Below are 15,008 nucleotides of genomic sequence, written 5' to 3' on the forward strand. Positions count from 1 at the left end.
GCAAAATTGTCCCCCGCCACACCTCCCTCTTTCTTTCTTTCTTTCTTTCTTTCTTTCTTTCTTTCTTTCTTTCTTTCTTTTTAAAATGCTTTATTAACTCACTAATGCATTGAGATAAATCAAAAGTTGTTTTACAAATAAAATGCAATTAGGGTTTCCTAAAGTACAATAACATTGTAAGAAACTCAGAGCAGTGTAAAAGTTCGACGTTGTCATTAAACTTATTCCAGAACATTACAAACAAAACCCATTTTGCCCCAAAGTGCATAATGGTTGACTTATGCAAATTCTTTTTTTAATATGTTAACTTGATCCATATTAATACAGACCCAATCATTTCTATCTACTCGGCTTCTGTAGGGAATCGACTTCTCTTCCATTTCTTAGCAATCGTTACTCTTGAAGCTGTTAAAAGATTAACTGTTATTTCTAGGTCGTTTTCCAAGATAATGCCTTTCCAATAACCAAGCAAGAAAATTCCAGATTCTAACGGTATGAACGTTGGGTCTCTCTAACTTCTTCATCTGCAAAAAAGTGGAAAATGTGAAAAGGTCATTTGCACATTGCTCTTTAAAAAAGAAGGACAGATTCATATTTTAGCAAACGTGCTTAAATAGCTGCTGTTGCTTTAGACATCACCGCCACCAAATACGTAAGTCTCACCTGTCAGGAGGGACAATAAGGGTAAATCACCTCTAACTTCAAGCCTTACTCAGGCAGTGCTATTTCTGAGCATCAACATTGTGATTTCAGTTCTTCTGCTTAGCTAAGATGCTCTGAGATGTTTCACCCCACATAACAAAGCTACCTTAGATCAGATTTGATCTTCTTGTCCATTATTGTCTCCTTTGGATGGGCAGAAACTTTCCACAGTCTCAGGAACGGGGTCTTTCCAATCACCTGTCACCTGAGAGCCATTTTTGAAACTGGAGATGTCAGGGTTTGAACCTGTGACCAGCTGCATGTAAATGCTTTTCACTGAGCTATGAGATCTTCCCCATCGGTTGTCAAGTATTCTGCTTCCTAGATCAGCACGGAGGGCTGATGAAAGCCACATCACTGGCAGAATGGCTATTTGAATGTTCTTCCAAAGCCTGGTCTGGGTCCAGAATCTCTGGGTTCATCATGTGAGACCCACCAATGCACACCCTTAATTGTTGAGCGACGGCCGGGATCATACAAACCAAGGGAAAAACCTTTCCCTGTAAGAAACCTCCTTCCTCTAAGAGGAATGAAGAGACTGGGCAAATTCTCTCCTTTTGTGCTGAGCTTTGAAGGAAAGCTGGAAGGGCCTTTCAGGTGCTGATGGCTTGGCGAGGCTTCTGGTCCCCAGGACTTTTGGTCAACCTGGCTGACATCTGGTGTCAGCCATGCTGCAAAACATATACAGATTCTTGTGCATCTTCTCCTCTCACTTTTGGGGAATTTGAGTGCCACCAACCTTAGCACACCTCCCTACAGGTGAGAGTCACAGCCAGTTTGGTGTAGTGGTAATCTGGTGAACCGGATTCACTTCCCTGCTCCTCCACATGCAACTGCTGGGTGACCTTGGGCTAGTCACACTTCTCTGAAGTCTCTCAGCCCCACTCACCTCACAGAGTGTTTGTTGTGGGGGAGGAAGGGAAAGGAGATTGTTAACCACTCTGAGACTCCTTAAGAGGAGTGAAAGGCGGATATCAAGTCCAAACTCCTCCTCCTCCTCTTCTTCTTCTTCTTCTTCTTCTTCTTCTTCTTCTTCTTCACAGAAGACGCAGAGCTATTTAGAGTGGATGCCTAGCTTCCTCTTCTGCCACACTGCCAAGCAGTGTTGAGCGTAACCAATGGAGGCTGGTTCACTTAGGCAAAGAGGCCACTGGCCCACCAACCTCAGTCTGATCTTAGCCAGCCCTCGCCTACCTGCCTCCTTACTTAACAACCAGCCCAGGGGACAACACTGCCTGTGCCTTCTGACCCACCTGTCCCAATGGGGCATTAGCCACCACTGAGTATAGCGGTGTTGGGGGGTTGTAAACCTTCCCCTGGGATGCATCTGGCATTCCTGCTTTTGCATGGCCAGGAAGTCTGGGAAAGAGCATCCTTATCTAGGAATTGTCCGTGAACAGGTTGCGAAAAGCCACTCTTAACATTCCATTCCTTGGCACTTCTCCTTATGCTTCTACAAAGCAAATCATCCCATTCACGTGGGCTGTGTGTTCAAACAGAGGCCAAATTTTTATATATAGAAAAATAAAAGACTATTGGGGTATTCTATGGTGGATTTTTCTTTAATCTGTATATAACTTGTAATTTTTTTAAAAAAAAGAAGAGAGGAAAACACACACACACACACACACACACTTATTGTATTTCTTCCTTAACAGTATTTTATTATTATATTATATATACATATATATATATTTGGCGTTAGATATCATTATTGTGGGAAATAATAATAATGTTAATATAAGTAACTAGTGAAGGACCAAAATGGTGTATAATTAAAGGCTATGATGCCATATGACCAATAAGTAGGACGTAGAAGGGTGAATTGTTTTCCATAATTAATTAATTGTTTTTATCATTGTCAATGTGCCAAATGACCCATAAGTAATGAAAGCTCTAATCTGGCAGCCAGCTTCCCAGACAATCATATGCTGCGTCTAATTTGGTTTCTTTAAAATAATCATCATAATATTTCTATCATATTTGCATTTAGAATTAAGTGTTCTATTTATTTTCTAGGGTAGTTTGGTTTGGCAAAACAAGGCGGGAGGCAGAAGAAAATTGCAATTATAAATATCTATATTAAAAAAGCAAAACCCACACAATCACACATGTGTGAGTTCTGCTTCAGAGAATGCCACCCGAAACAGAAATCACGCCAGCAATTATGAGCAGTATTCACTAGCAGGGCTTTTCTTTTCTCCACAAACCTTAGTTAAATAATTACGTTCTTTTCTGCATTTGTTTGTTTGTTTGTTTCCCTTTTACCGAAATGCATTGAAATTAATTGTGTGAATAATCATGTTTGGGCCATAGCAAGATGAATAATGTAGGACTTAGTGGAAGCCAAACTGCAGCAGAACAGAGATAGCGACGATTGCAGCTAGATGGAAACAATGGCCTCCTCTGACATGCAAATGCCTAGCAATAGTCCTTGAGGTGTTCTGTATTCGAGTCAGATGGCATTTATTTCAAGTGTGCCACTTACATTAGAAGATACCAATAATTATTGTTGTTTTAGGAAGTCCTCCCTCTCCTCTCCTCCCCTCCCCACCACCAAAGTCCTGCTTGTATTTTTGGCCTGATCTGTCCTCCAAAGTTCCCCACATGTCATGCTGTGCTGTGTGCAGGAGGTGATGTTTCCCACGGGTCTCTTGACATGCTGGCTACTGCTGCTTGGGCAGGTATACTGAGTGCAGAATTCTGGCAGACGAGCCTTTGCTGTTGCCATAAGCTTTCTGAACTTGGACACCAGTATTCAAACCCCATGAAATGTCAAAGATTCTTTTGTAAGTTTTTACAGTGGTACCTCGGTTTTCTAGCATCTCAGAAGCCGAACGTTTCGGTTTCTGAATGCCAAAAAGCCAGAATTAATCGCTTCCATTTTCAAACACGCCTTGGAAGTCGAACGGCTTCTGCTGCATGTTTTCCATTTATTTTTTCCCCAATTGAACTTGCAGCCCAGCCTTTTGCGCCTCGGTTTTCGAACGTTTCAGAAGTCGAACGGTCTTCCGGAATGGATTACATTCGAGAACCAAGGTACCACTGTAGGTTTAAATCTGACAGATGTGGGGCATGTAATTGCCCTATGTTTCTTCCCTCACACCCCGCAATGCTGTTACAGACATGTTTCCATGGAAAGGCGTGAACTGGATGTTGTGGTGTCTAGACAGGGTTCCTTAGATGCTGGTGTATCCTGCCCAGCTCCACCTGTGCTGTTTGAAGATAGGCGAGAGAGGACAGATGCTAAGCTTGTAACTCTGGAAGACCAGAATGATCTTTCTAATGGGATATCTAAGGAGGAAACTGCCCCCTTCAACTCATGTTTACTGGCACTTTTCACGCATCCTGAGTGTGAATCGGGGCTGATCCTAGAGAGCAGAGAATTCTGGAAGGAGTGAAGTGCCTGCTCTGTCCAATGCCCCATTCCACAGGCTCAATATCTCGGTGTCTGTATGCATAATAATACTGAACTCCATCTCCTGTTCGTTCCACCATTGTTGCCTCTCTGTCAGCCTCAAAAAACCTGGTTGGCTATTTTTCTGGATTGTTTCACAAATGTGTGCTGCAAGAGCATACATCTCAGACTGCAAGCAGCTTGGTGATTTCCCTAAGGTGCCCCAAATGTCAGGTTGGGTCAAGGAATAGGAAGCAGCATCCGACACCTGCTAAAAGATACTGTCTATAATATGTCAATGATTTGGTGGAGGGATGCAGGGGAATGTCCCTGAAGTGAGTCACCTGAAAAAGTGGTTGAGATGGGGTGAAAGTGTGGGTCAAAGCATCTGCATTCCTTTGTAACCAAAATTAGACCCCTTGCGCTTTCAAGAGAGCCAGTGTGGTGTAGTGGTTAAGAGCGGTAGACTCGTAATCTGGTGAACCGGGTTCGCTTCCCCGTTCCTCCACATGCAGCTGCTGGGTGACCTTGGGCTAGTCACACTTCTCTGAAGTCTCTCAGCCCCACTCACCTCACAGAGTGTTTGTTGTGGGGGAGGAAGGGAAAGGAGAATGTTATCCGCTTTGAGACTCCTTCGGGTAGTGATAAAGCGGGATATCAAATCCAAAGTCATCGTCTTCTTCTTCAAGCCAGTAAAGGGGCCAGCAAACAAGGCAGGAAAGTTGAAACGGAATTAGATGGTTATGTTTGTGAAGCTTGGCAGCAAGGAAGCACTGTGATTGCCAAGGTGCATTTTATGTTGCAAACACAACCCTTCCCCACCCCCCACCCCCCGCCTATATAAAACCAGCACTTAAGGAGAGGTTGTGGCTCAATGGGTAGCACACCTGCTTGGAATGCAGAATATCCCAAGTTAAATCCCTGATATCTCCAGGTAGGGCTAGGAAAGGCTCCTGCCTGGTGAAACCCTGGAAAGTTGGCATCCCTGAGGTAGATGGACCAATGGTCTGACTCAGTATGAGGCAGCATCATGTTAGAATTTTGCAAGATTATTTTCTCTGTGTGTGGAGAAGCCTTCAAGTTCCCCCAATCCTGTGTTTAGGGTGACGAATTATGAAAAGCACTTGCTCAGTGGGAAGAAAACCCCCCCCCTTGACTCCCCAAAGAGGGTCTCATGGCAAATGAACTACAGCTGCACCACAGGGCAACTTCTGCAAAGGACGTTTCTGATGGACTGTACCCATGTACAAATTTAGGCACCAATAAATACCATAATGAACCACAGAAAAAGCACTGGATTGAGTTTCTCTCCGTCGTACTGCAAGCTACTGACTTAAAACATTCATTATTTTAATATGCTGTAATTTTTTTGTGTGTGTCGTGGTCTGAGGGAGCGGGGAGGGAGGGGAGGGAGGGGGATGATGCATCATGGTGTAGAAACTCACAAAAAAATAAACGAATGAAGGAATGGCGCGATCTACTTGCGCCGCTTTGCCAATGAGAATGTGGGCTCGAAACATTTCCTTCTATAATGGTCAGTAGGTGTCCTTCACAAACCCGTCAAACTGTTTCCCTGTATATTTAACAGATACTGTGATTAAAAGGTTTTGTTTCGCCTTAATCGAAGTGTATTTTCTTTTCTTTTTCAACTCTTTCCCCTCGCTGTCTCTGATTCCTCAGTCGTTGATACCACTTTCAGAACGATGTATGATTTATTATTATTTTTTTGTAAGGAAAAATAAAAAAAACAAATGGCAGCTTTGCTTCTTCCTCCATAACAGGCAATTCACAGAAGATCAAAAGATTCTAAAGCCATTTCTTAGAGGGCAATATCTACACCAGAGACTGAAGCTGCAGTTCTGCAACCCACTTACCTGGGAGTAAGCCCCGTTAAACACAGTGGAACGTATCTCCAAGTAAACATGCCTCAGATTGCACTGGAAGGCTGCAATCCTATACACCAGTGGCGGGCAGGTGGTGAATCAGTGTTAACACAGGAAAAGTAACAACACACAAGTTGCTTTTAATTAATTTGCTGAGACGAACTAATTTTGTTGTTGTTGAGAAAACTAGTACCGCATTTGTGTATGAAAAGATTCCTGCATGACCGTTGGGGTCCCTTTCAACATTACAGTCCTATGACTCTTACGGACAGCCCTAGCTAGTCCTGGAAATATATCCTCAGACTGAGTCTGTGACAAGAGCCCTTCCAGTCCTTAATAGCACCGCCATTTTGCAACTGGCCCTGGCTAGTGGATCTCAAGAGCAGCAGTATGGTGCAATGGTTAAAGATTGCTGGACTAGGACCTGGGAGAACAAAATCCCTAGTCAGCCATGAAGCTCCTCACTTTGGGCCAGTCACTGTCTCTTAGCCAAACCTCCCTCACAGGTTTGTTGTGAGGTAAAATATGGAGGAGAACCACGTATGCCGTCTGGAGCTCCTCAAAGGAAACTTGGCGTGTGAATGTAACAAAGAAATAAAAAGTGCTAGGGAAGGGAAATGGATTTATCAGACCTGAAATCTGCCCGCCTCTGCTGTATATGGTTTACCTGGGAGTAACTCTGGTTGAAATCAATGGGGCTTATGACTAAATTGGACAGAATTGCACTTTCAGTGGCTTAACATTAGCCGTTCCATCTCCCCAGGAATCCTTGGGAACTGTAGTTTGCTAAGGCTGAGAGTCTCTAACCAGAAAGTCTCAGCATTCACAGTAAACTAGCATTTCCAAGATTTCGGGGAGGCAGCCAATGCAATTAAAAACTGACATATATTTCTAGTGTAGATATGCCTCGTTGTCTTAGCTTGTCTTTCTCTGCGTCTTCAGAATGCAAGCTTTTTTTCCAAAAAAAAGCCCACTGCCTACCTACAAAAAGATGTAATTTTTTCATGTTTTTTAAAAAGAACCTTATATATATAAATGGTAGCAAGGATTATGATTTGTGTATCTGTCCTCATCTTCCTGTTCTTATCCCATCCTCCTGCCATTGTTACAGTATACACGTTTGATCTAGGATATTTTATTTCTTTTAGAACTGTATAGTCTCTCTCCCCCTCTCTCTCTCTTGCTTTTTTTTTTTTATCAATTGTAAATGTCTGGTTTTTTCAAATAATGTTTTTAAAACACTGCGAAAGAGGAAGGTGCTAGTTCCTTAGCATTCTGGAGTGTATATTGCTTCTATTCTGTTTATAAGTAAAAAACAAAACAAAACTGTGCATGACTTGTGTTTAGCAGTCATTATTGTGTCCGTTTGTGAAATTTTTATTAAAAAGGAAAAAAAAATTCAGTAGATGCACTTATGTATATGTGATTAGGGGTTTTGTTTTATTTTTCCCCCCTCCGTTGTTGTTTCGTTTGGGGATTATTATTATTATTATTATTTGTTCTCTTCTTTTTTTTTGAGTTGGGGCTAGAAGCCTTGAACTGCCAAGGAAAATTTTAAATAAGTGGCAGTTATTAATTAATACGAAATCGCTTTGTTGGGAGAATAAATAAAGTAAAAAAATAAAAAAGAGGTGATGTGTAGAATATAATTAAAATAAAAGGCGATTTTTTTTGCAAAAATTTCACTTTGATGCTTGTGATAAAAAGATGAAAAACAAACAATGTACTTGTGTAGAGAAATTCCTTTAAAAAAATAATGACTAGAAAGCGCTGATTTTGAGGTTAATGCTGTAGAATAGGAATGTATACCAAATGTAATCTTTCCAATGCTACAACGGATTTATACATGAGATTGATATGCAATAAACCTGTGTGCTTTTTTAAAGGATGCTCCTCTGCATTTTCTTGGGGTGCGTACAAAGCGGTGAAAATAAGTTGAATGCATAATGAATACTATTTACAGTCATACCTCATGTTACATCCACTTCATGTTACATTCTTTAAGGTTACGTCTCGTGGTGACCCGGAAGTACCAGAAAGGGTTACTTCCAGGTTTCGCCACTCACGCATGCGCAGAAGCGCAAAATGCTGTCATGCACATGCGCAGAAGGAGTGAATCACAACCTGCACGTGTGCAGACGTGCTGCTGCAGGTTGTGCTCTTTTCATGTTGCGAATGGGCCTCCGGAAAGGATCCCATTCGCAACCAAAGGTACCACTGTACTGGGCACTGAGTCTGGGTCCTTGGTTTTTGCATTGGGGGGGGGGGATCTGTTCTCTGTACAGTTGGGACAACCTTTCTTTTTGCCACCATTATATATTGTTTGGGACGTGGGTGGTGCTGTGGGTTAAACCACAGAGCCTAGGACTTGCTGATCAGAAGGTTGGTGATTCAAATCCCCGTGATGGGGTGAGCTCCCATTGCTCGATTCCTGCTCCTGCCAACCTAGCAGTTTGAAAGCACATCAAAGTGCAAGTAGATAAATAGGTACTGCTCTGGAGGGAAGGTAAACAGCGTTTCCGTGCACTGCTCTGGTTCGCCAGAAGCAGTTTAGTCATGCTGGTCACATGATCCGGAAGCTGTACGCCGGCTCCCTTGGCCAATAAAGCGAGATGAGCGCTGCAACCCCGGAGTCGTCCGCAACTGGACCTAATGGTCAGGGGTCCCTTTACCTTTACCTATATATTGTTTAATAGTCTATGACTGTGAAGGAAGCCCTGGTTATATCATACTTACAACGGCAGCAGGTACCAAAATGCTCTGTGAGTGGGTACCTGAAGGGAAGCAGTTCTAGGATTTGGAATCTCTCCTCATCGCTGGACTCCTCTACCTGGGAAACAGGTGGCATGCACCCTGGGGAAACTGCATTTCCCGGGGGCACTCGTACTTAGATTGCTGCAGTGAGTTCCACATTTAACTCCCACTTGGAAAAACAAACAAACACTTTTTGCAGAACTTTGTAGCTCTTGAAAAACTGAAAGGAGAGGATGAGGATGGATACCTTTATATGCATAAGCACTAGCTGTGTGTCCGGGTGCCAAAGCACCACTTAGGCAGCGATTGCATTTGCAGCATGCTGCTAATTGTGACTGCAAATGTTTGCAGGCTCTCCCATCACCCAAATTGCTGCCTCTCAATACAGTACAGTATGCCTGCAATTTACGCAGGAGTTCCGTTCCAGGGATCATGTCTAAAACCAAAACTGAGTACAGTGGTACCTCGGGTTAAGAACTTAATTTGTTCCAGAGGTCCGTTTTTAACCTGAAATGGTTCTTAACCTGAAGCACCACTTTAGCTAATGGGGCCTCCCACTGCTGCCGTGCCACCAGAGCACAATTTCTGTTCTCATCCTGAAGCAAAGTTCTTAACCCGAGGTACTATTTCTGGGTTAGTGGAGTCTGTAACCTGAAGCGTCTGTAACCTGAAGCGTCTGTAACCTGAGGTACCACTATATAGTCAAAACACATTGGGCGCAATGGCGAGTGGGATTGGCATAGTTCTCTCCCCCCCCCCGACACCTCCCCACCCCTTTCTGAACCCTTTCAATTTATTTATTTTAATTGTCAAGTTTGTAAAGATGAATGCCCACGAGTTAAATGCATGTAAGTTGCAAGTGTATTCAAGGCAATGAGCAGCATCACCCAGCAGAGGGCGAGCTGCAGCCTCGTTTCCAAGCTGTCTGATGCACGGGGCCCCAAATTTCATGCAATGTTAAGAGTTCTGTGATTTGAACTCCCAATGGCATTTTCCTTTCCATAAGAGTGTAAGAAGAGCTCTGCTGAATCAGGCCAAGGGACCACTGGGTGCAACAGCCTGTTCTCCCAGTTACCAACTAGATGCACCTGGCAAGCAGGACCTGAGCCCAACAGCATATCTCTCCACCTGCAATTCCCCCAAACTAGTATCAAAAGCCTTAGATACCCTAAGTTACCATACTCTGTTTTATTTCTACTTTTAAATTTTGGTTGGTTTTTTAAATCTTTGCTCTTGTTGGGTTTTTAATGTTTTCTAAATAATTAATGATCAGAATGATAAATCTAATTTAATTCTTGCTGTGCACTTTTTATGCTGGTGTATTGCTTAGTTGGGATGTGAGTGGCGCTGTGGGTTAAACCACAGAGCCTAGGGCTTGCTGATCAGAAGGTTGGCGGTTCGAATCCCCGCAACATAGTGAGCTCCGGTTGCTCGGTCCCTGCTCCTGCCAACCTAGCAATTCGAAAGTACGTCAAAGTGCAAGTAGATAAATAGGAACCACTCTGGCGGGAAGGTAAATGGTGTTTCTGTCCGCTGCTCTGGTTTCACCAGAAGTGGCTTAGTCATGCTGGCCACACAACCCAGAAAAACTGTCTGTGGACAAACGCTGGCTCCCTCGGCCAGTAAAGCGAGATGAGCGCAGCAACCCCAGAGTCATCCACGACTGGACCTAATGGTCAGCGGTCCCCTTATTGCTTAGTTGCACTCTTCTTGTCAGGCAGAGTTCAGTTGCTTTTAACTACACTGCTCTGGGAAGGAAGTTCTTCAAAGAGAGGGGTAATGCACTGTTCAAATAAATAAAGGGCACTACTAATTTAGGTCCATTAATTGCAGTGGGTTTACTCTGAGCAGCAGTGCCGGATTTATGTATAGGCTAAGTAGGCTGAAGCCTAGGGCCTCTAAATCTAGGGGGGCCCACCAGCCTTCTGCTCCCCAGCAGGCAGTCTCCCCTCTCCCAAAATTGCAAACCCAAGACTTCATGCAAGGGCAGGGCAACTCGGGGCTCTAAGTCTAGGGGGCCTCGCCAGTCTGCCTCCTCCCCAGTGCCGCAGTCTCCCCTCTCCCAAAATTGTAAACCCAAGACTTCATGCAAGAGTAGGGCAACTCAGGCCCAGCAACTATTAGAATCAGGGCTAGCCAGTGGGGCCCAATTTGAAGCAGTGGGGCACAACTTGAATTTTTTTATATAGGGCCCCAGTTCACAGCCAAATTCTGTAAAATCTTATAGATATAAATAAAATCCATCTAGATTGCCCTGGTGCAGGGGCCCCCTTAGGAGCGGCCTGCGGGGCCCAATTTGGCCCAATTGCCTTAAGGTCAGCCCTGATGAGACTGTGCAGGGGTTGGACTGCCAAGCCCTGCACCTTCTAGGTCCCTGGTGTCACCATTCAGAGTACAGACTCAAGGACTTGTTATGGAAATAAAGGGGGCGGCACTTATTGGAAATCAGTTTTGTCACCTCTTCCCCCCCCCCCAAACCCCAAGACAATGAGCCCAGCCACCTTTTATTCACAGTCACATAAGCACTACACTATAGTATGGCCATAAACTTGTATATTCAACTGCTGAAATATACACCCAAAATGTAGCAATGGAGATTTATGTTACTGCTTTATGAATGAACACTGTGTTTTATGAATGGCTGATGGCCTGCCCACCTCTGCTAGCCTCTGGAGCAGCCTGCTCGCTAAAAGGCATAGCTGTGGATCCTGAAGTTCTGGGTTTGAATCTCACCTCTGCCATAAACTCAAATAACCATCTGGTTTATTTACTATGCAGCTTTTCGTGAACGCTGAAGACACACCTCTTTACCTTTGCATTTTGACCCTTGTGATGTGTGTTTTTCAGGACCCACCCTATTCCTAGGATGGGTAACCTGTTTTAACTCTTTTTAATTCTGAATTTTAAATGGTTGCAACCCACCATGGGGCCTAATGGTGAAGGATGAAAAATAAATAAATAATATGCAAAAGATGGCATGGGGCTCTGAAATCTTGGAGAGCTGCTGCTAGTCAGTGAGGACATTAACAATACTGAGCTAGATAGACTCGGTATAAGGCAAACGTTCGGAGGCGAAGCTATGCAGGTTAAGGGACCCCTGACCATTAGGTCCAGTCATGGCTGACTCTGGGGTTGTGGCACTCATCTCGCTTTATTGGCCGAAGGAGCCGGCGTACAGCTTCCAGGACATGTGACCAGGATGACTAAGCCGCTTCTGGCAAACCAGAGCAGCACACGGAAACACCGTTTACCTTCCCACCAGAGCGGTACCTATTTATCTACTTGCACTTTGATGTGCTTTTGAACTGCTAGGTTGGCAGGAGCAGGGACTGAGCAACGGGAGCTCACCCCGTTGCGGGGATTCGAACTGCCGACCTTCTGATCGGCAAGTCCTAGGCTCTGTAGTTTAACCCACAGTGCCACCCGCGTCCCTATGCAGGTTAGGACACTGTAAAAAACACAAGAATTAACATTGATTTGAAAACATTTTAAGCCCATTAAAACCCTTTGCAACAGTATCAGGAGAGTCTAGACCCACGAAAGCCCACGCCATAACAATTTATTATTATAATTATTATTTTAATTGCCAACTCCCAGCGTTGCGTTTTGCTGGTTAATCGGGCAGGGGGTTGAACCTTTTGTAACTTGACGCCTGCGTGGGAATCTGCCCGGCCTGGAAGAGTTAAAGGAAGTTCAGAGGAAGTCTTTGGGACGCCCAAGCCCCGAAGGGCAAGGCAGGCTGGCTGCAGGAGAGAGCGGTCGGCTCTTGCGCCCCAGCTGGAGAAACAGAGCCAAGTGGGAGGGCTTGCCCAGGTGCACTTCGATCTCAGGCTCCTCCTCGGAGGGTGGAGCCCCCCTTCTCAGGCGACACCTGTGCTTTTCTTTTCTTTTCTTTCTTGTCCGAGGCCGAGGACGATGGCGCCCCGTTGACGCTGGAGACGGAGCCCCAATGGAGACGTAAAGAAGGTGAGCGCGTTTGGAGAAAGGCGCGCATTAGCGCGCGGGGGTTTGTTTTGGGTGTGTGTTTGTGAGCGCGTGGGAAAGTTAGCTCGCTGGCCAAAGGAGGACAAGGCATAGTTTGCCCACTTGCTTCCTTACTGGGAGGGAGGCTCCTCGCATCTCTCCCCCCCCCTCCCCGCGCGCCTTGATTATGGGGAGCTGTGATTTGGAGTTGCGTGGCTCCGTTTCAAATCGTGGGCGTTCAGGCAGTCACCTCCGCGGGTCGTATGTATCCCGCTTAGAAAAGGGCGTCCCAGCAGTTAATAAAGCAAAGCTGCTTCGCATGATGCATTCTGCACGAAGGGAACAAATCAGTGAATTGTAGAGTTGGGGCGCACCAGAGGGTCATCGACTCCGACCCTTTGCAAATCCTGGAGGGCGAAATCTTGGCTAGCAGGGGTCCGATCCTTTTCCCGGCCTGGATCTTCTAATTTCAGCGGGTCTACTCTGAGCAGGGATCCCGCAGGATACAGGCCCTTGTTGTTGATAAGAGGACTTCCTTTTGCGGAAGACGGCCCGAGGATCGCATGCGTGGCGCGCGGCGTACAAAGGGTTAAAAGGAGATTGGCTGGAAAATTGCAACAGGCACCTTTTGCTCTGACGTAAGCGGTGCATCGTCGAAGTGGAACTTACACCTGAGTCTTGAGTCCACACTGGATTGTGGCTCGCGTGTGGCGTGGAGGGGGCGGGCTTCTTGTGCGGGATGACCCAGCTGAGTGCAATCGGATTTACTCGAGAAAGCATAATAGACGATTGTAATATTTTATTTAGTAATTGACGAGTGTAGCTTTCCTGCGTGTAATCCATGTGTATCCACTGCACGGTGGGTGGAGGGCGTAACTGTTCCCCTTCCCTTCCCCCCCCCCATCCCAGATATCCCAAATAGAAACAAATAGTAAATTTGTAGAATCCGTGAAATAAAGCAAAATATGTAGACGCTACTCTCTCTCTCTCTCTCTCTCTCTCTCTCTGTGTGTGTGTGTAATTATCCCCTCTCGCTTTAGGTGTTCTGTTTCTCTCCCCGCCCCCGCCCCAAAGGATTGCAGGTGCCCATGGTGCAATCCTGTGCAGGCCCAGTGAATACTTACTCCCAAGTAAAAATGTCTAGCACCATGCTGCCTCTCTGTCACCTAGGCATATTTGGGAGTAAATTAAGTCAGACTGATTTAAGAGTGAACCTGGATAGGGTCAGCCTTCAGAGAATAGTTTGGGGAAACCAAGGTCTCAAACAAAGGAATCTGATTGAAATCCATGGACACTGCTGGGGGGAGGGCACTGCTGGGGGTGGGCACTGTTAGGATCAAGCTTTTCAATATTTAAAGTGCTTTGGCTGGAAACGGGTTGACTAATGAAAAGCTTACAAGCTGTTTAGGCTTGCTGGCATTCTCCCGGGTTCACGGAAGGGCTTGAAAGTGAAACTAGTCATATCTGGTTGTGTTCAAGGTTGGTCCTACTTGGAGCAGACTCACTGAAATCAATGGACCTAAGTTAGCTATGTCCATTAATTTCAATGGATCTACAGTGAGTAGGGCTAACATTGGATAGGAGCTATAACCCTAAAGTTTACCTCCTTCCTGAAAGCTGATTATTTCCAGGTGACCTATTTAATGAGCATCCATCCTGATTCCTTTGCACAAAATTTGTGGGGAGGTTAGATAGCAATGGCTATTTGTTGAGTACTCATTCTGTTTCTTTTGCAAGGAGGTTATATGACATTGAGTCAAGCCCAGTGCTATTTCACACTTTCTGGTGCATTTCCACCTCTCTTCTCTTACCATGAAAAGTCCAAATTTTGCAGGGAAGCAGGTTTGTTGAGAGAGCCAAATTAACTTGAATGGTGCAACTCTAATTTGCTGGCACATGATAGAATCACACCTGGAACTGGTGAATCTGAAAGTGTCCTGGGAGAGAACGATAGGCCTTATCCTCAGTCACTCAGACCATTGATCCAGCTAGGTCAGTATTGTCTGCACTAACTGGCAGCAGCTCTTCAGGGTTTCAGAAAGGGAACATTTTCAGTCCTGTCTGGAGATGGTGGGAATTGGACCTGTTACTCTCTTCATCCAAAGCAGATGCACTACCCATAGAACCAGGCTTTAATTTTCATCTGAAAGTGGTTATTGAATCACACCTGACTGCTAGTCCTGTATGGCTAGCTGTGATTCCTGCATTGCATGGTCCTTTGGGTCCCTTCGTCTCTACAATTTTATGATTCTCTGATTCCCTTTTTATTTATTACATCCTGCCTCAGGAGTTGATGCTAGCCAGTTTTG

At 45.0% G+C, this 15,008-nt stretch overlaps 1 protein-coding gene across 1 annotated transcript in view; it reads left to right on the forward strand.

Annotated features, from left to right (window-relative positions):
* Positions 1 to 12,431: 12,431 nt before the first annotated feature.
* ARHGEF16 (Rho guanine nucleotide exchange factor 16) overlaps positions 12,432 to 15,008 on the forward strand; it is a 36,337-nt gene continuing 33,760 nt past the window's right edge. The window contains exon 1 of the mRNA XM_083452132.1: positions 12,432 to 12,702. The gene's annotated coding sequence lies outside the window, so the exon portion shown is untranslated. The remainder of the gene's footprint in view (positions 12,703 to 15,008) is intronic.

Source organism: Podarcis tiliguerta (assembly GCF_965153285.1).
Source record: "Podarcis tiliguerta genome assembly, chromosome: 8".
Classification (NCBI taxonomy): Eukaryota; Metazoa; Chordata; class Lepidosauria; order Squamata; family Lacertidae; genus Podarcis; species Podarcis tiliguerta.